Source organism: Pristiophorus japonicus, unplaced genomic scaffold, assembly GCF_044704955.1.
Source record: "Pristiophorus japonicus isolate sPriJap1 unplaced genomic scaffold, sPriJap1.hap1 HAP1_SCAFFOLD_29, whole genome shotgun sequence".
Classification (NCBI taxonomy): Eukaryota; Metazoa; Chordata; class Chondrichthyes; family Pristiophoridae; genus Pristiophorus; species Pristiophorus japonicus.
The window spans coordinates 20,391,182-20,418,063 of NW_027252668.1; the positions used below are offsets into that span (position 1 = coordinate 20,391,182).

Below are 26,882 nucleotides of genomic sequence, written 5' to 3' on the forward strand. Positions count from 1 at the left end.
ATACCATTTACCTTTTTCCTGCCTGCTGTACCTGTATGCCAACTTTCAGTGACTGATGAACCATGACACCCAGGTCTCATTGCACCTCCCCTTTTCCTAATCTGCCACCATTCAGATAATATTCTGTCTTCACGTTTTTTCCCTCAAAGTGGATAACCTCACATTTATCCACATTATACAGCATCTGCCATGAATTTGCCCACTCATCTAACAAGTCTAAGTGACCCTGCAGTATCTTAGCGTCCCCCTCACAGCTCACACCGTCACCCAGTTTAGTGTCATCTGCAAACATGCAGATATTACACTCAATTCCTTCATCCAAATCATTGATGTACATTGTAAAGAGCTGGGGTCCCAGCACTGAGCCCTGCGGCACTCCACAGGTCACTGCCTGCCATTTTAAAAAGGACCCTTTATTCCCGACTCTCTGCTTCCTGTCTGCCAACCAGTTCTCGATCCACGTCAGTATATTACCCCCAATACCATGTGCTTTGATTTTGCACACCAATCTCTTGTGTGGACCCTTGTCAAAAGCCTTTTGAAAGTCCAAATACAGCATATCCACTGGTTCTCCCTTGTCCACTCTACTAGTATCATCCTCAAAAATTCCAGAAGATTTGTCAAGCATAAATCCATCCCTTTCATAAATCCATGCTGACTTGGACCGATCCTGTCACTGCTTTCCAAATGCGCTGCTGTTTCATCCTTAATAATTGATTCCAACATTTCCCCATGACTGATGTCAGGCTAACCGGTCTATAATTACTCGCTTTCTCTCTCCCTCCCTTCTTACAAAGTGGTTTTACATTAGCTAACCTCCAGTCCATAGGAACTGATCCCGAGTCAATCGATTGTTGGAAAATAATCACCAATGCATCCAGCATTTCTAGGCCGACTTGCTTAAGTACTCTTGGATGTAGACTATCAGGCCCCAGGGATGTATCATCCTTCAATCCCATCAATGTCCCACCTCATAAGGATATCCTTCAGTTCCTCCTTCTCACTAGACCCTCGGTCCCCTCGTACTTTTGGAAGGTTATTCGTGTCTTCCTGCGTGAAGACGGAACTGAAGTATTTGTTCAATTGGTCTTCGATTTCGTTGTTCCCCATTATAAATTCACCTGAATCCGACTGCAAGGGACCTACAGTTGTCTTCACTAATCTTTTACTCTTCATATTTACAGATGTTTTTGCAGTATGTTTGTATGTTCCAAGCAAGCTTCTTCTCATAATCCATTTTCCCCCTCCTAATGAAACCCTTAGTCCTCCTCCATTGAATTCTAAATTTCTCCCAGTCCTCAGGTTTGATCCTTTTTCTGGCCAATTTATCTGTCTCTTCCTTGGTTTTAACACTATCCTTAAATTCCCTTGTTAGCCACGGTTGAGCAACGTTCTCCGTTCTATTTTTACTCCAGACAGGGATGTGCAATTGCTGAAGTCACCCGTGTGATCTTTAAATATTTGCCATTGCCTATCCACCGTCAACTCTTTAAGTATCCTTGGCCAGTCTATTCTAGCCAATTCACACCTCATACCGTCAAAATTACCTTTCCTTAAGTTCAGGACCCAAGTTTCTGAATTAACTGTCACACTCTCCATCTTTATGAAGAATTCTACCATATTATGTTACTCTTCCCCAAGGGGTCTCGCACAACAAGATTGCTAATTAGTCCCTTCTCGTTCCACATCACCAAGTCAAGGATGGCCAGCTCCCTTCTTGGTTGAGAAAACCATCCATAACACACTCCATGAAATCCTCCTCCACCACATTACTGCCATGTGGTTAGCCCAATCACTGTGTAGATTAAAGTCACCCATGATAACTGCTGCACCACCACTGCACACATCCCTTCTTTCTTGTTTGATGCTGTCACCAACCTTTCCACGACTAACCAGTGAGACAGACATTTCAGCAAGTGTCTGGTTATTGTGAAACAGCAATTGAAAAAAGAACAGTGACCCCGACATGATTTGAACACGCAACCCTTTAACTCAAAGTCAGGCACACTACCTTTGCACCACAAGGTCTACGCAGTAGTTAAGGGATGTTCGTCTATATGACGGTTCTGCAATACAAGGGGCTTTAAAATCCTCGCCCATTCCTACCAGGTATCACAAGCAGCATTCACCGGACTGACACCGGATGGTTTGTTCGAAAACTTTTCTCTTGCTTTCACAGGAAAGCATCATTAATTAACACCTCACCTTCTTTTAAACATTCAAACAAATGCTAACTCAGGGACACTCCATACTTCAATCAGTTGTGCTGTGCTTTGCATCTTAACTCGAAAACCATATCCCATCTTACTCACTGTATTTTAGCTTTCTGGTTCAAACTCTTCATTGCCGATGACACCACGAATCTGGGGCAACTTTTATCAAATTTAACAGCACCGGTTATTCCTACCGTGCACACAAAATACAATCAGTATTGAAGATAAAATCCCACTATGCGTATTTTCAGATTCAACGCAGTAGGATTTCAAATAAAGTGAAAGAATTTTACACTGAAAAGATTTGGAAGTGTCCCTTGTATTTGTGTCTTTAATTAAATTTTGTGACGTCTGACTGTGGTTCATGCCACTGCTGAATAAGAAAGGAGTGTTGGACATTGACCAGGCTGCGCTGCCCCTGATATTTGTGAGCTCATCCTTTATATTCAGTGGTTTCTCGCCCTTTGATGGGCTGCATTGCACCGGATATCACGTTGGCCTCACACGCGAAAGGTCCTCGGTGGATCCGTTTTCTCTCACTCAAAGTTATCTATTTATTAAAGTGAAATAAAAAGCAATTAAGGAATAAGGGAGCACTTTTGCCAGGAGAATAAATAGCAAATAAAAACAGCAAATGCTGTAAATCTCAGCAGGTCAGGCAGCATTTGCAGGGAGACTAAACTCGCCTCCGATTGTTGATCCACAGCAAGTTTAAAGATAATACTTCCACCCAGGATCGAACCAGGGACTTTTTGCGTGTAAAGCAAACGTGATAACCACTGCACTACAGAAACCTCTAGTACAACCGCCCCAACAGAGGGGAGCTGACCAGTGAGCTCCCTCTGTGCTGATCGGGAATGTGTTGGCTCACCTTCAACAACTTCTGTCCCACACTGAAAGTTCTCAATCCTTCTCCTCCGCTGCCTTTTACAGAAATGTCACGGATCACCCAGCCACCGTGTTCACTTCCACAGACTCACAATGGGGCCGCAGAGGCTCCTACCATCTCCCCGCGATCAGCTAACTCAACCAGTTTACAAAATTAAACCCCGAACACGTGCCCGGCAAAGGGCAGGGGAAGCCAGATAGTCTGTAAGCTCGGTCTATCACAGAAAGTATTGGTATTCATGGTGATTACAGCAATTATTAATCGTCTCACAGACATCAATTATTTTTATGCGATGAATTCATCGAGGATGGAAACCAGGTTAGTGCGCCAGGTCTTAACCCCTTGACCACCAGAGAACAGATACGATACATGTCAATATATTTATATATATTTGTATATGAACCTGAATGTCAATGGCTAGCTACTTAGACTTCGTGGTGCCCACGGTAGTGTGTCTAAACTTGAGTGAGAGAAATTGTTCCACAGTGACACCTGTCATGTGTTCTACATGGTTACTGCTTGTACTATTACAAGGTGTGCACCAGAGGGCACTGCAGTGGGAGACTTTTACCTTACCTGTACAGGTGTGCCTGGCCTAGTGTAAAAGGCAGGCCACCAGGTGTGATCCTCACTCTGTGGTTATCAATAAGGAACACATTGTCTCGTAGAGTCATCCTCAGAGCATCTGAAGGTATAACACTTGGCGACGAGATTCCAGATCTTCTCACGAAAATGGCTAACCTTGGTACGTTGCAGCATTTTGCTGATGGTGATTTTTGGGAAGCCTTTGTGGAGCGGCTTGTCCATTTCTTCACAGCAAACGACCTGGCTGGTGACGACCCAGCTACACTGGCTGATAAGTACAGAGCTATCCTGCGAACCAGTTGTGGGCCCACGGTCTGTGGCCTCGTCAGGGACTTGCTGGCACCAATGAAGACAACGACCAAGGCGTACGAGGAGCTTGTAATACTGATCCAAGAACAACTCAAGCCCAAAGAGAGCATCCTCACAGCCAGACAGCGGTTTTATACACACCGACGGCCCGAAGTCCAGGAGATCACGAAATATGCTGCAGACTCAGGAGGCTGGCGGCACCGTGGGATTTTGGTGAACACCTCACTGAAGCACTGCGGGATATCTTTGTCATCGGAATCGGCAACGAGGGCCTTCTTCATAAGCTACTGTCAGCAGATACCACAGTCACCCTGCAGAAGGCCATCTCAATGAGCCAAGCATTCATGACCTCGAACTGTGGCTCTAGGCAGATGACTCATCCTCAGGACTCAAACCCGGCAAGTACTGTGCACAGAGTGGTGCCTTTTAGAGGCTGGACTCTAGAACGTGAACCTTCTCAGGGGAGAGAGAACATGCCCCCGAGTCCCTTAACTCAATGTCCATGGTCAGATCAGCCATGAACTTATTGAATGGCAGAGCAGGATCGAGGGGCCGAATGGCCGACTCCTGTTCCTATTTCTTATGTTCTTTTGTTAATCATTTAAGGAGCTTGAATCATTGATGAAGTTTTCTCCCCTATCTGACATTACACACTCTGTATTTCGGAGACTGGTTTAAAATGTTCAGTGCTCATGCGACAAGGAACCTGGGGCGAATTTTGTTAAATTTATTTCACAGCAAAAGTAGTCTCCAAAATAACGTTTCTACACGGGTTCAAACCGGGGACATTTCACGTGTGGTTCTCCAAAGTGGTGGAGGTTGTGCTCGAGTTTAAAATGGTGCATTCGATCCACTTTGAAAATGCATCTACGACTACGAGGAACATTTTGCCCATGAATAGGCCCGCATAATCTATGTGCACCCGCGACCACGTCTTGGTAGGCCAGGGGCTCAGTGGAGCCTCCCTGGGGGCATTGCTGAGCTGGGCACAAATAGTGCACCTTCGGACGCAGAGCTCCAAGTCCGCGTCAATACCACGCCACCAGACGTGGGATCTGGCTATGGCCTTCATGAGAACGATCCCCGGGTGCTCGCGGTGGAGCTACCGGACAAATGCCTCTCTGCCTCGCAGAGGCATGACTACTCGGCTGCCCCACATCAGGCAGTCTGCTTGTAGTGATAGCTCATGCATGCTCCTGTGAAAGGGTTTTAATTGCTCGGGGCAGGCATCACGAGCCTCTGCCCAGTAACCGGTTAGGACACATCTTTTTTATAAGGATAACGTGGGGTTGCTGGCCGTCCAGGCTCTGATTTGGTGAGCTGTTAGGAGTGAACCTGTGGACTCAAAGGCATTGATTGCCATGACTATCTCACAGTCCTGTTCGTCAGACCCTTCCGTGGTCGCAAGGGCTAGAATGCTGAGCGCGTCTGCATAGTTGTCTGTGCCTGGTCTGTGCCTTATGGTATAGTCGTAGGACGCCAGCATGAGTGCCCACCGTTGAATTCGCGCCGAGGCGTTGCCGTTTATTGCCTTACTGAAACTTCTGGTACAACAGCCCCAACAGAGGGGAGCTGACCAGTGAGCTCCCTCTGTGCTGATCGGGAATGTGTTGGCTCACCTTAAACAACTTCTGTCCCACACTGAGGGCCCAAGTGGAGTTTCGGGTGGAGTTGCTCCTAGTTTTTTGGAGCAACTAGTTTACTTTGGAGAATGTTAGAAATTGCAATTCTCGGATATTAGTTTGCTCCAGTTCTGCTGAGTTAGTTGAGGTTGGCTTCAGGTAAGGTATTTTTTTTCAAAAAGGGGCGTGTCCAGCCACTCAGGCCTGTTTTGCAAGTTTCGGCAGTGAAAACTTAATACAAACTAACTTCGGCTGGAGTAAGTGCCCACTTTTGTAAGTTCAGAACAACCTTACCTAGAGGTAAGCTCAGTGCAGGCACAGGCAGATAGGGGGTGGGAATGAAACATAAAAAGGACTGAAGCATTAAACACATCACTTAAAATCTCCAAAAAGCTCTTTTGATGATAGCTTGCCTTATATCTGCTGAATGAGGATAGTTGCTTCTCTTTTTATAAATAAACAAGTGTAACCTCACGGCTGAGGCAGGCACATTCCGGCTGCTTTCAGATGAGCTGTGAGGGATTATTTAAGGGTACGACGGCCCTGTAGCCCCCCACACCAGGATATCCTCTCCCCCGGGGTTTTCCTCAGCTTGTGCTCGGTGTACGGGGAGCTTTAGCCCGGGTCCGAGGTAGCTTGCATCCCAGGGATGGACAATAACCCTCTGAGCTCTGGAACTGGTAAGAACGAATAACTAATGAGTTGTTTGTGGGTTTGAAATGCGGCTTAGATCTGCTGGTATTAACCGAGGCAGGGGCTGTGAGACATTGCATTGTGTTCAGTTTTAATCACAGCAATATCCGCAGTCAGGAGCTGAAACGGACGAAGAGCTGAAAAACACAAGACAAAAGCTAAGAAATGTCAGCAATTGTGATAAACTCTTTAATGTGTTTCCTGCTGGTTCAGTGGTGCGGCGCTCACAGAGGGAGCCCGGATTCAGAAAGTAACTATTTCATTCAAAATCTTTAAAATAATGACCTGCAACGAATTAAACTGTGTGTCGGGGGATGGGGATGGGTGAAGATTATTTGTTTTATTCCCCATTCATTAACCGACAGCGTTGTTTTGTAGAATTGTTACTGAGGGTCAGTGGAAACTTCAATAACTGAACTTTAATCATTCAAGAGTTTTGAATCATTGATGAAGTTTTCTCCCTTATCTTACTTTACACACTCTGCATTTAGGAGACTGGTTTAAAATGTTCAGTGCTCATGCGACAAGGAACCTGGGGCGACTTTTATTCAATTTATTTCACAGCAAAAATAGTCTCCAAAATAATATTTTTGCCCGGGTTCGATCCGGGGACCTTTCGCATGTGAGACGAACGTGATAACCGCTACACTACATAAACGCTGCGGTTCGGTTAATCTCAGGAATATAACCAGAGGTTTAACCTACACAGCTGGCCGATATTTCAGGAGCTTGTTTTACGAGATTAGAATGAGGCTGCTATATTTAGGAAGGTTGTGAGTGTGGCAGGAATTGATTTCGTGTTTCCCAGACTTAACACATAGGAATAGGAGATGGCCATTTAGCAGCGCGTGGTTAGGATCTGGAATGCACGGCTTGAAAGGGCGGTGGAGGAAGACTCAACCTTATCTTTCAGACGGGAGTTGTATAAGTGTCTGAAGGAAAAACAATTGCAGGGCTACGGGGGAAGGGCGGGGGAGTGGGACTCTCTGAGAGTCGGCACGGGCTCGATTGGCCGAATGGCCTTCCGTGCTGTAACCATTCCATGATTCGATAAGTTAGTGGCACATTTCATAGTGTGGGTGGGAGCACAACATTGCAAAGGGACATGGATTGAGTCGGCAAAACTAGAGGCATCTGATTCAGGAGATTCGCGGGGTGCGGAAATTCTGGAGTTTATTGACTTTGAAAGGAACATTTTTGCTTTGTGCCGTTTCGGACATTGAAATATTTGTGAAAGGAATTTTTTGCAGAAAGGGCTGCAGCATTTAACCTTCTGCCTTAACACTTCTTTCAGGATGTCAGCTCACATTTCGTTTCGGTGTTATTCTTCCAGAATTGCTATTTTCTTTGGTGTTTCACAATAACCGGACCCTTGCTCTAAAGTCACTCTCACTGTTTCCCCAGTCTCCTGTTGATGTTATCAGCAATGAACATTTTGACCCAGACACCGAAAGCACAGTGTGTAAAATGGTTTATGGTTTCAGAGTTCACTTGCAGAGCACAGAAGAAATGATTCAATTATGGAGTTCCTTCAGTTAGCATTTCTTTAATTGTGCAAAAGAAGATTGTGGGTTAATTCATGATGATTTTCCATGAAAGCAACATAAAATTAAAAGAAATGCAATCGCCCAACATGGGGCTCAAACCCAGGTCTTGTAATTAAAAGTCTCATATTCTACCGACTGAGCACGCCGGGCTTCTGGCTAACGCTAGATTTTATCGCTCATTGGAGCCAGGCGCCTGTTGGCCACCCGCAGCCTCGATACAGTAACGTCCCAACAGCTCATTGACTGTCGGAGTGGGACTGTGCGGTGCTTCAGAAGACAGGTCGAAAAAGCAAATTCACTGATTCCGTCCCATGTGCTCCTCCGATCAAGAATAGCAACACACAAAACATGCTTCAATAATTGTTACACCTGAGCTCCACAGTTGTGTAGTAGTTGGCTCGTTGGTCTAGGGGTATGATTCTCGCTTTGGGGTTGTTACTTGAAATTTGCGAGAGCTCCCGGGTTCAAATCCCGGACGAGCCCTCAATTTACTCACGCATTTTGAACTTGCATCGAATGTTTGCAAAGAAGGACTTGCATTTCACCAAACAAAGATACGGTGAACCCAACTGACCCTGTCAAGCGACAGATTGAAGGGATCGGTGCTCCAAACAGAGCTGGAACACGCGCAGTGCAGTAATATGGTCCGCAACATTAAATGTCAGAGTTACTAAACAGACAATAATGAAACATACACTTAACAACAGGACTGACACCCAAACCTTGCGAATGTTCGCCGAAGAACTCAAACACGTCACAGTTCCCAGCTCGGTGTACAAATGGATCAAAAATTAATCGGATTCTAAACTATCTGTTCCAAATGCCACATTTTATATATTTTCCTTACCCCTGCTACGTGAAAATTTAAATTTTTAATAGTATTACCTAACACAAGTGCCCAACTTCTGATGGAAGGTCATTAACCTGAAACGTTAACTCTGTTTCTCTCTCCACAGATGCTGCCTGTACTGTTCAGTGTTACCAGCATTTACTCTTTTTATTCTCCTTACTTATAATCAGAAAATCACTTCCCTTGTCAGCTAACTACACTCCTTCCTGATATGTAGCCTTGTCCTACAAACCAGGCTCCTTTCGGATGATTCAGGCATTCATTGGAATTATAACTTCTGAACGATAACAATTATGTGAATTATGTAACTATGTAATACTTGCCACCAGAGGGCGCGATTGTTGGAGTCCTAATGGTCACCTTCCCACACGTGCAGGGCCAGTATAAAAGGTCGGCTGCCATGTTGTTCAGGCACTCTGGAGTTGTAATAAAGAAGACTAAGGTCACACTAAATTTAGCTCACTGTACTCAGCCTCGGGGAGTTCTTCTCTACACAACAATTGGCGATGAGTAACAGAATACGAAACTTCACACAACCATGGCTGCCGTTGGAATATTAGAGAGATCCGTAGAGGGTGATGATTGGGAAGCCTTCGTCGAGCAGCTCGACCAGTACTTTGTGGCCAACGAGCTGGAAGGAGACACTAACGTGGCCAAGCAAAGGGTGGTTCTCCTCACCATCTGTGGGCCTAAAATATACAGCCTCATCAAGATTCTGCTCAGACCGACAAAACCAACGGAGAAGGAATATTCAGAGTTGTGCACACTGGTTTGGGACTACCTCAAGCCGAAGGAGAGTATCCTCATGGCCAGATATCGTTTTAACACGCACCATCGCTCCGGGGACCAGGACCTGGCGGATAATGTCACCGACCTGAGACACCTCGCGGGACCTTGCTGCGTTGGGGCAAATGCTGTGGGACTTTTACGTGCTGGGCATCAGCCACGAGGTCATTCTTTGAAAGCTGTTGGCTGCTGAATACCGAGACCTGAGCAGGGCCATCGCGATCGCCCAGGCATGCATGGCCACGGACGATAACACCAAATAGATATCTTCTCAACATCGAAGCTCACCGGCAAGCACTGTGCATAAAATGATGTCGCTAGCCTGCCGAACTGCATATGGCAGGGTCGATACGTCTGTGGGTGCAAGGCCTGTGATGACTCAGAGCGCGCCATCGGGGGTAAACGTGAATCTATTAGCACCGTGTTGGTGCTGCGGAGGTAATCCTCGGGACCATCAATGTCGATTCAAGCACTACGTGTGCAAAGGCTGCACAACGATGGGGTAACTCCAGTGAATGTGCAAACGTGCTGTGACATACCACGTGGCTGAGGATGATCGATCCGGCAACTGAACCCAAGGAACAAGGACTCCCAGGTGCAGGTGGGGATGTAGCATTTTATCAGGGAGGCTTTGAGGCTGTGCCCGAAACGTTTCCGTTGGCCACCTGTGGCTCGCTTACCGTGTCGGAGTTCTGAGTAGAGCGCTTGCTTAGGGAGTGTCATGTTGGGCATGTGGACAATGTGGCCCGCCCAGCGGAGCTTGTCGAGTGTGGTCAGTGCTTCAATGCTGGTGATGTTGGCCTGAGCAAGAACACTAATGTTGGTGCGTCTGTCCTCCCAGGGGATTTGCAGTATCTTGCGTAGGCAGCCCTGGTGGTATTTGTCCGGTGATTTGAGATGTCTGCTGTCTACAGTCCATGTCTCGGAGCCATACCGCGGTGCAGGTATCACCACCGCCCTGTAGACCATAAGCCTGATGGCAGATTTGAGGTCCTGGTCTTCAAACACTCTCCTCCTCAGGTAATCGAAGGCTGTGCTGGCACACTGGAAGCGGTGTTGGACCTCGTCAGCGATGTCTGCCATTGCTGATAGTAGTTTCCCGAGGCGTGGAAAATGTTCCCGAGGCGTGGAAAAGGCACTTACAGCCTTCCGAAATATAGCACCCTTATTCTATTCTCTTAAAACAAGCTCCTGAATTCTCGGCTAGCTGTGTAGGTTAGAGGTGTGGTTTTATCCTCAGATAGATTCGACCACAGTTTTCCGTAGTGTAGTAGTTATCACATTCGCCTCACACACGAAAGGTCCCCGGTCCGAAACCGGGCGGAAAGATCTTGAAAACTTGAATATGGGCCGAATACCTGACTCCTGTTCCTAACTCTTACGTTCTTCTGATCTCTTGACCTTTCACAGAAGAACAAACTCTCCTCTGAACATGCATGAGAAAGCTCCAGAAAATATTTCCCCCTGAGGTGTTTTCGCGTGTGAGGCGAACGTGTTAACCATTACACTGCGGAAACATCTCCACTTTCAGCACCAGATTACCAAAATTAAACGCAATGAGATCGGGATAAAGTTCCTCACATGCTCAGAAAAAAATATATGATTGATGGTCGACAGAAGAATGAACAAACTTCAGCACCAGGTCAGACGGAAATGTTCAGCGAGCAGGTGGACTGCTGAATCGCACTTTTAAGGAGTTGGTGGTGACAAAACAAATCGGTTTCGCTTAATGATTAAATGGGACATGAATCCACATCTCCAGAGGAGATCAGTGACGTGAACACAGCACCTTACACCGCTCGGCCACCCTGACTATGCAGTGTCCTTTCACATGAAATAAACGAGGGCAGCAGGCGTATCTCTGCCGGACACCGGGGAAACAGTGAGACAGACCTTAGAGCAAGGGTTTGGTTATTTCGACACAGCAAAGGAAATATTAATTCTGGAAGGACAATATCCAAAAGAACAATGACCAGTGAGCTCCCTCTGTGCTGATCGGGAATGTGTTGGCTCACCTTAAACAACTTCTGTCCCACACTGAAAGTTCTCAATCCTTCTCCTCCACTGACCTTTACAGAAATGTCACCAATCACCCAGCCACCGTGTTCACTTCCTCACAATGGGGCCACAGAGTCTCCTACCATCTCCCCGCAATCAGCGAACTCACCCTGTTTACAAAATTATACCTCGAACACGTGCCTGGCAAAGGGCAGGAGAAGCCAGATAGTCTGTAAGCTCGGTCTATCACAGAAAGTATTGGTATTCATGGTGATTACAGCAATTATTAATCGTCTCACAGACCTCAATTATTTTTATGCGATGAATTGATCGAGGATTGAGACCAGGTTAGCGCACTGGATCTTAACCCCTTGACCACCAGGGAACAGTTATGATACATGTCGATATATTTATATATATTTATATATGAACCTGAATGTCAATGGCTACCTACCTAGACCTCGTGGTGCCCACGGTCGTGTGTCGAACTTTGAGTGATAGAAACGGTTCGACAGTGCCACCTGTCATGTGTCCTACATGATTATTGCTTGAAATATTGCAAGTTGTGCACCAGAGGGCACTGCAGTGGGAGGCTTGTAGCTTACCTGTTCAGGTGTGCCTGGCCTCGTATAAAAGGCAAGCCATCAGGTGTGATGCTCACTCTGTGGTTATCAATAAAGGACGACGGTCACTACAGTTCAAGCACTACACATTGTCTCGTGGAGTCATTATCAGAGCATCTGAAGGTGTTACAATTGGCGACGCGATTACGGACCTTCACACGAAAATGGCTAAACTTGGTACGTTGCAGCAGTTCACCGATGGTGATGATTGGGAAACCTTTGTGGAGTGGCTTGTCCATTTCTTCACAGCAAACTATCTGGCAGGTGACAACCCGGTCACACTGGCTGATAAGTGCAGAGCTATCCTGCTAAGCAGTTGTGGGCCCACCTTCTACGGCCTCGTCAGGGACTTGCTGGCACCAGCGAAGACAATGACCAAGATGTACGAGGAGCTTGTAACACTGATCCAAGAACAACTCAAGGCCAAAGAGAGCATCTTCACAGCCAGACAGCGGTTTTATACACACCGACGGCCCGAAGGCCAGGAGATCGAAATATGCTGCAGACCTCTGGAGGCTGGCGGCACCGTGGGATTTTGGTGACCACCTCACCGAAGCACTGCGGGATATCTTTGTCATCGGAATCGGCCACGAGGGCCTTCTTCATAAGCTACTGTCAGCGGATACCAAAGTCACACTGTAGAAGGCCATCTCCGTGAGCCAAGCATTCATGACCTCGACCTGTGGCTCGAGGCGGATGACTCATCCTCGGGACTCAAACCCGGCAAGTACTGTGCACAGAGTGGTGCCTTTTAGAGGCTGGACTGTAGAAAGTGAACCTTATCAGGGGGGAGAGAAAAGGCTTCCGAGTCCCTTTCTCAGAATCCATGGTCAGATCAGCCATGATCTATTGAATGGCAGAGCAGGAGCGAGAGGCCGAATGGCCGACTCCTGTTCGTATTTCTTCTGTTCTTATGTTAATCATTTAAAGAGCTGAATCATTGATGAAGTTTTCTCCCCTATCTGACTTTATCCACTCTGTGTGTAGGAGACTGGTTTAAAATATTCACTGCTCATGCGACAAGGAACCTTGGGCGACTTTTGTTCAATTTATTTACAACAAAATAGCCTCCAAAATAATGTTTTCGCTTGGGCTTGAACCAGGGACTTTTCGCGTATGAGGCGAGTGTGATAACCGCTACACTACAGAAACGGAGTGGTTAAAGTAATCTTAGTAATATAATCAGATCTTTAACCTACACAGCGGGCCGATACTTCAGCAGCTGGTTTTCCGAGAATGGAATGACGATGTTGGAGTGGATTTTCAGACAAAGCAAAGCATGATGGGGTAAGCCACCACGAAATGAACTTTGGACCAAGAAGCCTATCTGCTGTCCCTGATATGAACTCTGCAGCAACAAGTGACTCCTGGCCAGGTGCAGGCCACTGTTTCATCGAAAGCTTTGCAACAGAATAACTAACCACAAAAGAAGATAAAGAGGAAGGGCCCGCAAACTCGCACCATACTATCAGGTTTTACTAGGACTAGAAAGTTGAATGTAAATGAATTGCGTTGCCATATGGATCGATTGGTTGTTTGTAAATTAATTTAAAAGATTGTGTTCCGCCCCCTGTAAACTGCTTAGAACCCTGAGGCACAAGGCACTTGGGGAGATCGCTGGATCTCAACTCTTCTCCCAGAGCTCTGTTAGCAATAAAGTTGTTTCTCTTACCTTACCAGAGTCTATGTGAATTTATTTTCACCAACAGTGGATGCAGTGAGGATGTTTCCACCGATGGGGGAGACTGGAACTAGGGGCATGATCTTAGAATAAGGGGCCGCCCATTTAAAACTGAGATGAGGAGGAATTTCTTCTCTCAGAGGGCTGTAGATCTGTGGAATTCACTGTTCCAGAGAGCTGTGGAAGCTGGGAAATTGAATATATTTAGGACAGAAATAGACAGTTTCTTAAACAATAAGGGGTTAAGGGGTTATGGGCAGCGGGCGGGGAAGTGGAGCTGAGTCCATGATCGGATCAGCAATGATCTTATTAAATGGTGGAGCAGTCTCGAGGGGCCGCATGGCCGACTCTTGCTCCTATTTCTTATGTTCCTTTGACCAATACACATCAACATCCTAGGCGTCACCATTGACAATGTAGATGTGGGCAAGCCTGGCGAGCTCAGTTGGTAGAACATGAGATTTTTAATTATAAGGTCATGTGTTCGAGCCCCACCTTGCGTGAATTATTTTCCTTTAACTTTTATGTTACTTTCACGGGATATAACCCACACATTCAAAAAGTAGTTAGATTTGTCCCTTATGTCTAAAAGGATCAAGGGGTATGGAGAGAAAGCAGGAAAGGGGTACTGAGGGAATGATCAGCTATGATCATAGTGAATGGTGGTGCAGGGTCGAAGGGCCGAATGGCCTACTACTGCACCTATTTTCTATGTTTCTATGTTTACCCTTGTGGGGCAATCTAGAACTTGGGGGCACATTTTCAGAATAAGGGATTATAAGAACATAAGAAGTCGGAGCAGGAGTAGGCCACATGGTCCCTCGATCCTGCTCCACCATTCAATACGATCATGGCTGATCCCCATAACCCCTTATTCCCTGAAGGTTTAAGGGTCGCCCATTTAAAACGGAGATGAGGAGGAATTTCTTCTCTCAGAGTGTGGCGAATCTTTGGAGCTCTCTGCCCCAGAGAGATGTGGAGGCTGGGTCATTGAATATATTTCAGGTGGAGATGGACAGATTTTTGGACGAGGCCATATGGATTGAATTCGAGAACAGAAAAGGGGCAATCACACGACTGGGAATGTACGGGACACCCCCGAACATCCAGAGGGAGATATAGCGTCTGGTTATTGTGATTCAGCAAGGAAACTATCGATCCTGGAGGACAAATACTCTGTTCCAAAGGAAACGGACCCAGCCTCTCCAATTGATCAGTTAATTAATGATGTTTTCGCGTGAAAGCAACAGAAAAGTTTAACAAAACTTAATCGCCCAACCCTGAACCCACGATCCTGAGATTAAAAGTCTCAAGCTTTACCGACTGAGCTAGCCTGGCTGGGCAAATGTGGAATCCTTGACGTATGTCAAATATTGTGGATGGATTAATGATGATTGAAATCATGATTGAGTATCTCACAAACTTGAATTATGGAGTTCATTCAGTTAGCATTTCTTTAATTGTGCAAAAGAAGATTGTGGGTTAATTAATGATGTTTTTCCATGAAAGCTGCATTAAATTAAAATAAATGCAATCCCCTGACGTGGGGCTCGGACCCACGACCCTGAGATTAAAAGTCTCATACTCTACCGACTGAGCTAGCCGGGGTTCTGCCCAACGCAGGCTTTTATCGCTCATTGCAGCCAGGCGACTGTTGGCTCCGCCCCAGATGTTGAAACTTGCTGTTGAAACTTGTGTTGTGTTTATCACGTTTGCTTTACACGCAAAAGGTCCCTGGTTCAATCCCGGGCAGAAACATTATGTTTAAACTTTCTGTGGATGAAGAATCGGAGGCGAGTTTAGTCTCCCGGCAAATGCTGCCTGACCTGCTGAGATTTCCAGCATTTGCTGTTTTTATTTGCTATTTATTCTCCTGGCAAAAGGGCTCCCTTATTCATTAATTGCTCTTTATTTCACTTCAATAAATGGATAACATTGACTGAGAGAAAACGGATCCACCGGGGACCTTTTGCGTGTGAGGCCAACGTGATATCCGCTACACTGCAGCCCAACAAATGGCGAAAAACTACTGAATATAAAGGATGAGCTGACAAATATCAGGGGCAGTGCAGTCTGGTCAACGTCACACCCTCCTTTCTTATTCAGCAGAGGCATGAACGGGAGTCAGACGCCACAAAGTTTCATTAAAGACACAAATACAAGTAACACTTGCAAATCTTCTCAGTGTAAAATTCTTTCACTTTATTTGAAATCCTATTGCGTTGAATCTGCAAATACGCACGGTGGGATATTATCTTCACTACTGATTGTATTTTGTGTGCAAGATAGGAATAACCGGTGCTGTTAAATTTGATAATAAATTTGCCCCAGATCCCTGAAGACTTTGAACCAGAAAGCTAAAATACAGTGAGTAAAATGGGATATGGTTTTCGAGTTAAGTTGCAAAGCATAGGACAAATGATTGAAGTATGGACTGTTCCTGCGTTAGCATTTGTTTGATTGTGCAACAGAAGGTGAGGGGTTAATTATTGATGGTTTCCCGTGAAAGCAAGAGAAAAGTTTAAGAAGAAATCATCCGGTTACTGTCAGGTGAGCGCAGCCTGTGATACCTGGTGGCAATGGGAGGGGATTTTAAAGCCCCTTGTATGCAGAACCTTCATATCGTAAAACATCTCCAGCTCACTGTGTAGGTGTCATGGTGCAACGGTAGTGTGACTGAATCGAGATCCGAAGGTTCTGTGTTCACATCACTTCGGGGTCACTGTTCTCTTGGATATGTTTCTTCCAGAATTATTATTTCCTTGGCTGTTTGGCAATAACCAGACCCTTGCTCCAAGGTCTGTCTAACTGTTTCCCCGGTGTCAGGCAGAGATACGATTTCTGCCCTCATTTATTTCATGTGACAGGACACAAAAGTTCAAAATCAACCTGCAGGTGGCCATCGGCAGCACTGAATATTCAGGATGGCCGAGCGGTGTAAGGTGCTGTGTTCATGTCACTGTTTCCTCTGGAAACGTCAGTTTATGTCCCACTTCTGACATTTCTTATATTTAATCATGAAACGGAATCCATTTGTTTTGTCACCACCAACTTCTTAAAAGTACGATTCAGCAGTCCACCTGCTCGCTTAACATTTCCGTCTGACCTGGTACTGAAGTTTGTTCATTCTTTTGTAGACCGGCAATCATATATTTTGCCCTGAGCATGTGAGGAACTTTTATCCCGATCTCATTGGGTTTAATTTTGGTAATCTGGTGCTGAAAGTGGAGATGTTTCTGCAGTGTAATGGTTAACACGTTCGCCTCACAATATTTTCTGGAGCTTTCTCATGCATGTTCAGAGGAGAGTTTGTTCTCCTGTGAAAGGTCAAGAGATCATACGAACGTTAGCGTTCGGAACAGGAGTCAGCCAATCGTCTCATTTTCAAGTTTTCAAGATCTTTCCGCCCGGTTTCGGACCGGGGACCAGTCGCGTGTGAGGCGAATGTGATATCTACTTCACTACGGAAACATGTGATAGAATCTATCTGAGGATAAAACCACAGCTCTAACCTACACAGCTAGCCGAGAATTCAGGAAATTGTTTTAAGAGAATAGAATGAAGGTGCTATATTTAGGAAGGCTGTAAGTGTGGCCTTCGACAGCGTGGACAATTTTCCAAGCCGCGGGAACCTACTATCAGCAAGGGCAGACATCGATGACGAGGTCCAACACCGCCTCCAGTGTGACAGCACAGCCTTCGATCACCTGAGGAGGAGAGTGTTTGAAGACCAGGACGTCAAATCTGGCACCAGGTTTATGGTGTGCAGGACGGTGGTGATACCTGCACCGCAGTATGGCTCCGAGACAAGGATGATATACAGCAAACATCTCAAATCACTGGAGAAATACCACCAGGGCTGTCTCCGAAAGATCCTGCAAATCCCCTGGGAGGACAGACGCACCAACATCAGTGTTCTCGCTCAGGCCAACATCCCCAGCACTGAAGCACTGACCACACTCGACCAGCTCCTCTGGGCGGGCCACATTGTCCACATGCCCGACACGAGACTCGATAAGCAAGCGCTCTACTCAGAATTCCGACACGGTAAGCGAGCCCCAGGTGAGCAGTGTAATTTATTTCACACTACTGTATATAACTGTACCTTACCATGCTATACATGACTGTAACTAGATATGACCTGTAACCACAAGCATACTTTACACCAGGGATGCACTTGCAGGAGACACTGCATACCTGTTCCACACAGGTATATAAAGGCATGTCTCAGGCAAGTGTGGCACTCAAGAGCAGTGAAATAAAGTTGCAGGTCAAGAGTGACCTTGACTTCAGCATGCACCTCGTGTAAGTCTGTACTGCAGAGTCAGGACTTTAAATTGGCGACGAGTTAAGGGGTCACAGAATCCACAGAATGGCTACCAACGGCTCAGATGAGAAATATAATGCTGGAGACAATTTGGAGGACTTTATAGAAAGGCTCCAGCAAAGCTTTGTAACCAAAAACTGGTTCGGCGACGATAAGGCAGACAAGAGAAGGGCCCATCTCTTGACCAGCTGTGGCTCTAAAACCTACGCCTTAATGAAGGACCTGCTGGCACCCGAGAAATCAGCAAGCAAGTCGTTTGAGGAGTTGAGCACACTGGTGAGAGACCACGTGAAGCAAGCGAGCAGCCTACATATGGCCTGGCACAGGTTCTACAACTACAGACGCTGTGTGGGCCAGAGCATACCCGACTTTATGGCGGAACTTCGGACGTTGGCTAGTTTATGTGTATTCTCCAATGAACTAAGGAGAGAAGTACTGAGAGACTTTTTTTATTGAAGGAATAGGCCACGCAGGCATATTCCGAAAGCTTATAGAGACCAAGAACTTGACCCTAGAGGCAGCAGCACTGATTGCACCGGCATTCTTGGCAGGAGAAGAAGAAACAAGGTTGATCTACACTGCGGGAACGACAACTAACGAAACATCGCAACAAGGGGTTCACAGCTTGAAACAAGCCGCTACCCCCACACACAGATAAAGGCAGGAGAGCAGGGCTTCACAGCAGGCAGTGGCGCCAGAAGCCGATAAAGGGCCAAATGAACGGCCATTCACAACTCATCAACCCACAATGCGAGCAATCAACTTCAGAATGAGGGAAGCTCAAGCGAGATCAGCCAGACGCAGCTCATCCTTCGGAAAAAAAGGAAGCGGTCTGTGTTAGAGATGTGGGGGAAGGCACTCAACAAGGGGGTGTCGATTTCAGCATGCTGTTTGCAGAAACTGCAACTTTCCAGGACATCTGGCTCACGTGCAAAAAAACAGCAGCTCGGCTGGTATACGAATCAGAAGGGTCGGAAAACGGACCAGAAGAAGTTGTGGACAGTGCCCGGGACACCGAGGTACAGCGGGTCAACACGATCAATGTCCACTGTTCTTACAACAAGACGCCTCCAATAATGATGAGGGTCCTACTCAACGGGATACCCGTCAAGCTGGAACTGGACACGGGAGCTAGTCAATCTCTCTTGAGCGTTCAACAATTTGAATATCTGTGGCCGCACAAAAGCAACAGACCAAAACTCACAAGGATCGACACCAAACTAAGGACCTACACCAAAGAAATCATCCCAGTCCTTGGCAGCGCCATGCTGTCTGTCACACACAAAGGGACAGTGAACCGATTTTCACGTGGATTGTCCCCCGAGATCTCCCAACATTGTTGGGAAGAAGCTGTCAGGCAAAACTAAATTGGAAATGGGATGATGTTCACACCGTGTCGTCAGAGGAACGGACCTCCTGCTCAACAGTTCCAAGTCGTTTTGAACATCTCTTTCAGCCTTCAAAGGGGCGAAAGTTAAAATCTACGTCACACAGGATGCCAGACCGGTCCATCACAAGGCCAGAGCTGTGCCTTATGTGATGAGGGAAAAGATTGAACACGAACTGGACAGGCTTCTGCGGGAAGGCATTATCTCACCCGTAGAATTAAGCGACTGGGCAAGTCCCATCGCCCCCGTCATGAAGCCTGATGGATCCGTAAAAATCTGTGGGGATTATATGTCTACCATAAACAGAGTCTCCCTACAGGACCAGTACCCGCTGCCCAGAGCGGAGGATCTATTTGCCACATTGGCTGGAGGAAAACTTTTCTCGAAACTAGATCTCACATCTGCGTACATGACGCAAGAACTGACCAAAGAGACTAAGCTACTCACCACCATCAACACACATCGAGGCCTTTTCATGTACAATCGATGCCCATTGGGCATCAAGTCGGCAGCTGCTATATTCCAGCACAAAATGGAGAGTCTGCTCAAGTCCATCCCGGGGACGGTAGTATTTCAAGACAACATACTTATCACGGGCAGGGACACCGACTCACATCTCTGCAATTTGGAGGAAGTACTAAGTCGATGGGATCGGGTAGGCCTAAGAGTTAAGAAATGCAAGTGTCTGTTATTTCGCGCCCGAGGTTGAATTTTTGGGCAGAAGGATTGCCGCTGATGGAATCTGCCCAACAGAATCCAAAACAGAAGCAATTCGCCTGGCACCCAGGCCCCGGAATGTCTCAGAACTGCGCGCCTTTCTCGGGCTACTCAATTACTTTGGGAACTTTATGCAGACATTAAGCACGCTGCTGGAGCCTCTCCATGTGCTACTCAGGAAGGGGTGCGATTGGTTTTGGGGGGAGACCCAGGAACGCGCTTTCAATAAGGCATGCAACCTTCTCTGTTCGAACAGTTTTTTGGTTTTCTTTGAACCAGGTAAAAATCTAGTTCTCACATGTGATGCGTCAGCGTATGGGGTCGGGTGCATTTTACAACATGTCAATGATGAGGGTAAATTACAACCCATAGCTTCCGCCTCCAGGTCACTTTCGCGGGCGGAGCTCGGGTACTGTATGGTTGAGAAGGTGGCGCTCGTGTGCGTGTACGGTGTCAAAAAGATGCACCAATACCTTTTCGGGGCCAAGTTCGCGTGAGAAACTGACCACAAACCCCTCACGTCCCTGCTATCCGAGTGCAAGGCAATAAACGCCAACGCCTTGGCGCGCATTCAGCGGTTGGCACTCATGCTAGCGTCGTACGACTGTACAATAAGGCACAGACTTGGCACAGACACCTGTGCCGACGCGCTTAGCAGGCTATCCCTGGCGACCACGGAAGGGTCCGACGAACAGGACTGTGAGATGGTCATGGCAATCAATGCCTTTGAATCCACAGGTTCACCCATGACGGCTCGCCAAATCAAAGTTGGACGACCAGCGACCCCACGTTATCCTTCGTCAAAAGATGTGTGACTGGGCAGAGACTCGTGATGCCTGCTCCGAGGAGATCAAACCTTTCCATAGGCGCATGCATGAACTATCACTACAGGCAGACTGCCTGACGTGGGGCAGCCGAGTAGTTATGCCCATGCGAGGTAGACAGCGTTTGTCCCGGAGCTCCACTGCGAGCAGCCAGGGATCGTCCTGATGAAGGCCATAGCCATATCCCACGTCTGCTGGCCTGGCATTGACGCGGACTTGGAGCTCTGCGTCCGTCGATGCACCATTTGTGCCCAACGCAGTAATACCCCCAGTAAGGCCCCCCTAAGCCCCTGGCCCTCGCACACCAAACCGTGTTCGCTGGTGCATGTAGACTATGCGGGCGCATTCATGGGAAAAATGTTTCTCGTAGTCGTCGATGCATTTTCAAAGTGGATCGAATGCACCATTTTAAACTCGAGCACCACCTCCACCATTGTGGAGAGCCTTAGAACCATGTTTGCTACGCCCGGAATCCCTGACATATTGCTCAGTGATAATGGTCCATGCTTCAACAGCGCAGAATTTCAAGATTTCATAGTTGACCACGGCATAAATCACGTTCAGACGGCACCATTCAAGCCGGCCTCCAATGGCCAGGTGGAGCGTGCAGTGCAAATCGTGAAACAAGAATGCTAAAAATCCAAGGTCCCACGCTGCAGAGCCGCCAATGCTGCTGACATGCAGACCTCGTCCGCATTCGTTGACTGGGGTTCCCCCCGCGCAACTATTGATGAAACGAACCTTAAAGACGAGACTCCCTTTAATCCTCCCAGATATGCATGAAATTGTTGAGGCAAAGCGCCGGAAGCTAACTGAGTATGATGACCGAAATTCGAGGGGGAGGTGGAATGTGATAGAGGACAAAGTGTTTGTGCTCAACTATGGCCGGGATCCCAAATGGTTTGCAGGGACAGTAACAGATAAGGAAGTAAACAGGCTACTCTGGTACAAATGGACAATGGCCAAACCTGCCGGAGGCATGTAGGCCAAGTAAAAAGTAGATTCACTGATAACACTGCAGAACCAGAGGCAGACTACAAATTGGAACTCACACCAGACCTGGTAGACAGACAGAGGGAACAACCTGAGAAAAGGGCAGTCTCAAAAGACAGCCCAGGCGAGATACCAGCAATCACACCGAAAGAAAAACAGGCACCAAGGCAAACAACTGAACCACAACTAAGACGCTCCACGCGAGAGCGGAGACCACCTGAGAGACTGAACCTATAAAGACAATAATACCTTGGGTGAGGGTTATATCATGTATCTCACACTACTATATATAACTGTACCTTACCATGCTATACATGACTGTAACTAGATATGACCTCGAACCAAAGCGTACTTTACCACCAGGGTGCACTTGCAGGAGACACTGCATATCTGTTCCACACAGGTATATAAAGTCAGGTCTCAGGCAAGACTGGCACTTGAGATCTGTGAAATAAAGGTGCAGTTCCAGAGGGACCTTGACTTCAGCATGTGCCTCGTGCATGTCTGTACTGCAAGGGTCAGGATTTTACAGGCAGAGGAAACGTTTCGGGCACACACTCAAAGCCTCCCTGATAAAATGCAACATCCCCAGCGGCACCTGGGAGTCCTTGTTCCTCGGGTTGAGTTGCCTGTGCTGCGTGATCCATGCCAGATCGATCATCCTCTGCCACGTGGTTTGTCACAGCACGTTTGCACATTCACTGGAGGTGCCCCATCATTGAGCAGCCTTTGCACACTTAGTGCTTGAATCGACATTGATGGGCACGATGATTACCCCCGCAGCACCAACACGGTGCTCATAGATTCACATTCACCCCCGATGGCGCACTCTGAGTCATCACAGGTCTTGCAGCCACATACGTTTTGGCCCTGCCATATGCAGTTCGGCCTGCTAGCGACATCATTTTATGCACAGTACTTGCCGGTGAGATTCGATGTTGAGAAGGTATCTGTTTCGTGTTATCGTCCTTGGCCATGTATGCCTGGGCGATCGCGATGGCCCTGCTCAGGTCTAGGGTTTCAGCAGCCAGCAGCTTTCGAAGAATGACCTCGTGGCTGATGCCCAGCACGGAAAAGTCCCACAGCATTTGCCCCAACGCAGCTGCAAAATCGCAAGTTCCCGTGAGGTGTCTCAGGTCGGTGACATAATCCGCCAAGTCCTGGTCCCTGGAGCGATGGTGCGTGTAAAAACGATATCTGACCAAGAGGATACTCTCCTTCGGCTTTAGGTAATCGCAAACCAGTGTGCACAAATTTGAATATTCCTTCTCCGTTGGTTTTGTCGGTGTGAGCAAATTCTTGATGAGGCTGTATATTTTAGGCCCACAGACGGTGAGGAGAACCGCCCTGTGCTTGGCCATGTTAGTGTCTCCTTCCAGCTCGTTGAATACAAAGTACTGGTCGAGCTGCTCGACGAAGGCTTCCCAATCATCACCCTCTACGGATCTCTAATGTTCCAACAACAGCCATGGTTGCGTGAAGGTTCGTATTCTGTTACTCGTCGCCAATTGTTGTGTATAGAAGAATTCCCCGAGGCTGAGTACTGTGACCTAAACTTAGTGTGACCTTAGTCTTCTTTATTACAACTCCAGAGTGTCTGAACAACATGGCAGCCTACCTTTTATATTGGCCCTGTGTGGGCAGGTGACCATTAGGGTTCCAACAGTCGCGCCCTCTGGTGGCAAGTATTACAGAGTTACATACATCATATAATTGTTATCGTTAAGAAGTTATAATTCCAATGAATGCCTATATCGTGCGAAAGGAGCCTGTTTGTAGGACAAGGCTACATATCAGGAAGGAGTGTAGTTAGATGACAAGGGAAGTGATACTCTGATTATAAGTTTGATGAATTAAAGAGTAAATGCTGGAATCAATGAGCACGCCAGGCAGCATTTGTGGAGAGAGAAACAGAGTTAACGTTTCAGGTTAATGACCTTCCATCAGAAGTTGGGCAGTTGTGTTCGGTAATATTATTAAAAGTTTCAATTGTCACGAAGCAGGGATAAGGAAAATATATAAAATGTGGCATTTGGAACAGATAGTTTAGAATCCGATTAATGTTTGATCAATTTGTACACCGACCTGGGAAATGTAACGTGTTTGAGTTCTTCGGCTAACATTCGCAAGGTTTGGGTGTAAGTACTGTTGTTAAGTGTATGCTTAATTATTGTCTGCTTAATAACTCTGACATTTAATTTTGCGGACCCTTTTACTGCACTGCGCGTGTTCCAGCTCTGTTTGGAGCACCGACCACTTCAATCCGTTGCTTACAGTGACAGTTGCATTAACCGTTTCTTTGTTTGGTGAAATTTCAAAGATTGAAAGCGGCGCACCACAATCTGGTCACCGACTCACTAACCGCTACACGCTGCTCCCGTGAGATGGAAGCCCAGTTACTGTTTCCAGCTTGAACGCAGGTACAAGCAGAACTCATTCATAGAAAGTCCAAGTACCTGAGGCACCTGATTATTTGCACCGAGCTCCTTCGCAAAGAGTTGCAGTTCGTGTGGGGTGATTTGGGCACATCTTTCCCCACACGACAACACTTCAAACATAACTCAACGGCTGTAAAGCGCTTTGGGGCGTCATGAGTTCCTGAAAGGTGTTGTAGAAATGCAAGTCCTTCTTTGCAAAAGTTCGATGCAATTTCAAAATTCTTGGCGAAACTGAGCGCTCGTCCAGGATTTGAACCCGGGACCTCTCGCAAAATTTAAATAACAACCCCAAAGCAAGAATCATATCCCTAGACCAAACGCCAACTGTTTAACAAATGTGTAGATAAGGTGTAACCATTACTGAAGCATTTTTCGTGTGTTGCTGTTCTTGATCGGAGGAGCACATGAGACGGAATCAGTGACTTTGCTTTTTCGACCTGTCTTCTGAAGCACCGCACAGTCCCACTCCGACAGTCAATGAGCTGTTGGGACATCAGTGTATCCAGGCTGCAAGTGGTCACCCCGAGCGCAGCAGAGGGGTTTCTGCATTAGTTCTGGGTGGGGACAGTATATTTCCCCTTCTCTCTTCCTCTTGTCAATATCCCTCTGCTTTGGTTTCTCTATTTATTCTCCTGTCTCAGTTTCTAGTGTTTAAAAGGGAACAAAAGATGAAAGGGTTGTCACTGTGGAACAATTTCTCTCACTCAAAGTTAGACACACTACCGTTGCACCATGAGGTCTAGTTAGGTAGCCGTTGATAATCAGGTTCATATATAAATATATACAAATATATCGACATGTATCGTAACTGTTCCCTGGTGGTCGAGTGGTTAAGATCTGGCGCACTAACCTGGTTTCAATCCTCGATCAATTCATCGCATAAAAATAATTGAGGTCTGTGAGACGATTAATAATTGCTGTAATCACCATGAATACCAGTACTGTCATGTATCTCACACTACTGTACATACCTGTACCTTACCATGCCATACATGACTGTAACCAGAGATGACCTGTAACCACAAGCTTACCTTACCACCAGGGGTGCATTTACAGGAGACACTGGTTACCGTTCCCAGACAGGTATATAAGGACAGGTCTTAGGCAAGTGTGGCATTCGAGAGCTATTTAATAAAGGTGCAGGTCCTGAGTGACCTTGACTTCAGTATGTGCCTCGTGTGAGTCTGTACTACAGGGTCAGGACTTTACAGTGGCGACGAGTTACGGGATTACAGAATCCACAGAATGGCGACCAACGGCTCAGATGTAAAATACAATGCTGGAGATAATTGGGAGGACTTTATAGAAAGCCTCCAGCAAAGCTTTGTAACCAAAGATTGGTTCGCAACAATAAGGCGGACAAGAGAAGAGCCCATCTCTTGGCCTGCTGTGGCTCGAAAACATACGCTTAAATGAAGGATCTGCTGGCAGCCGAGAAACCAGCAAGCAAGTCGTTTGAAGAATTGAGCACACTGCTAAGAGACCACCTGATGCCAGCAAGCAGCCGACACATGTAAGCTACCTCGGACCCGTGCCAATAGTCCCCGTACACCGAGCACAGCCTCAGGAAAACCCCGGGGGAGAGGATATCCCGTTCACTGGGCCTGCCAGCAACACTGAACAAGTGCCCGGTCTGAAACTTCCAGTGTAATAACTTGCAACTGGAACATCCAGCAGTCAGGTTGGCCGAGCGGTCGAAGGCTCTGCGTTCAGGTCGCAGTCTTCTCTGGAGGCGTGTGTTCAAATCCCACTCCTGACATTCAGTGCTTTTAATTACAAACTCGTTTGTTTGGACACCACTCTCAAGTGCTTTGGGACATCCATTTAATAAAATGACCCCACTTCAATTGCAAACAGTGATATCAAAGTTCCTTCCCAAACCGGGAATCGATTACGGGTGGCTGTAACGAAAGGAATGGTTTTATGAAGCATTGAAAAGTGCCCTCGAAATGTCTCGCACTGCTCATTTCAAAACACGGTTATAATTTGTTTCAGTGCAAAAGAAGGCAGGCTCGAAGGGCCAAATGGCCGACTCCTGCTCCTGGTTCTTGTGTTCTTATACAGAGCACAGAACAAATGATTAAATGATCAACTCTCCCTCAGTCGCATTTATTTCATTGTGCAAAATAATTTATGAGTTAATTAATGATGTTTTCCTGTGAAAGCAACATAAAAATTTAAGGAAAATAAATCGGCCAACGTGGGGCTTGAACTCACAACCCTGAGATTAAGAGTCTCATACACTACGAACTAAGCTAAACCGGACTGCGTAAGTTGCGTCTTCCTGTTGCTGATGGCTGCCAGGGTCCTGTTGGCTCCGCACCATGGGTTTATCTCGAACTTCAAACCTCGAAACTGGTTCTCCTGATTTCCAAGCCACTTGCATTGCGGAACCTTCA

General features: G+C 46.8%; 3 non-coding genes across 3 annotated transcripts; 1 reads left to right on the forward strand and 2 right to left on the reverse strand.

Moving 5' to 3' along the window:
- Nucleotides 1-6,896: 6,896 nt before the first annotated feature.
- trnav-cac (transfer RNA valine (anticodon CAC)) lies at nucleotides 6,897-6,969 on the reverse strand. The gene has a single exon. It is a non-coding gene; the product is annotated as a tRNA-Val (tRNA).
- Nucleotides 6,970-8,253: 1,284 nt separating this feature from the next.
- Nucleotides 8,254-8,341, forward strand: trnap-ugg (transfer RNA proline (anticodon UGG)). The gene is given in 2 exon segments: nucleotides 8,254-8,289; nucleotides 8,306-8,341. It is a non-coding gene; the product is annotated as a tRNA-Pro (tRNA).
- Nucleotides 8,342-15,331: 6,990 nt separating this feature from the next.
- trnak-uuu (transfer RNA lysine (anticodon UUU)) lies at nucleotides 15,332-15,404 on the reverse strand. The gene has a single exon. It is a non-coding gene; the product is annotated as a tRNA-Lys (tRNA).
- Nucleotides 15,405-26,882: the final 11,478 nt, after the last annotated feature.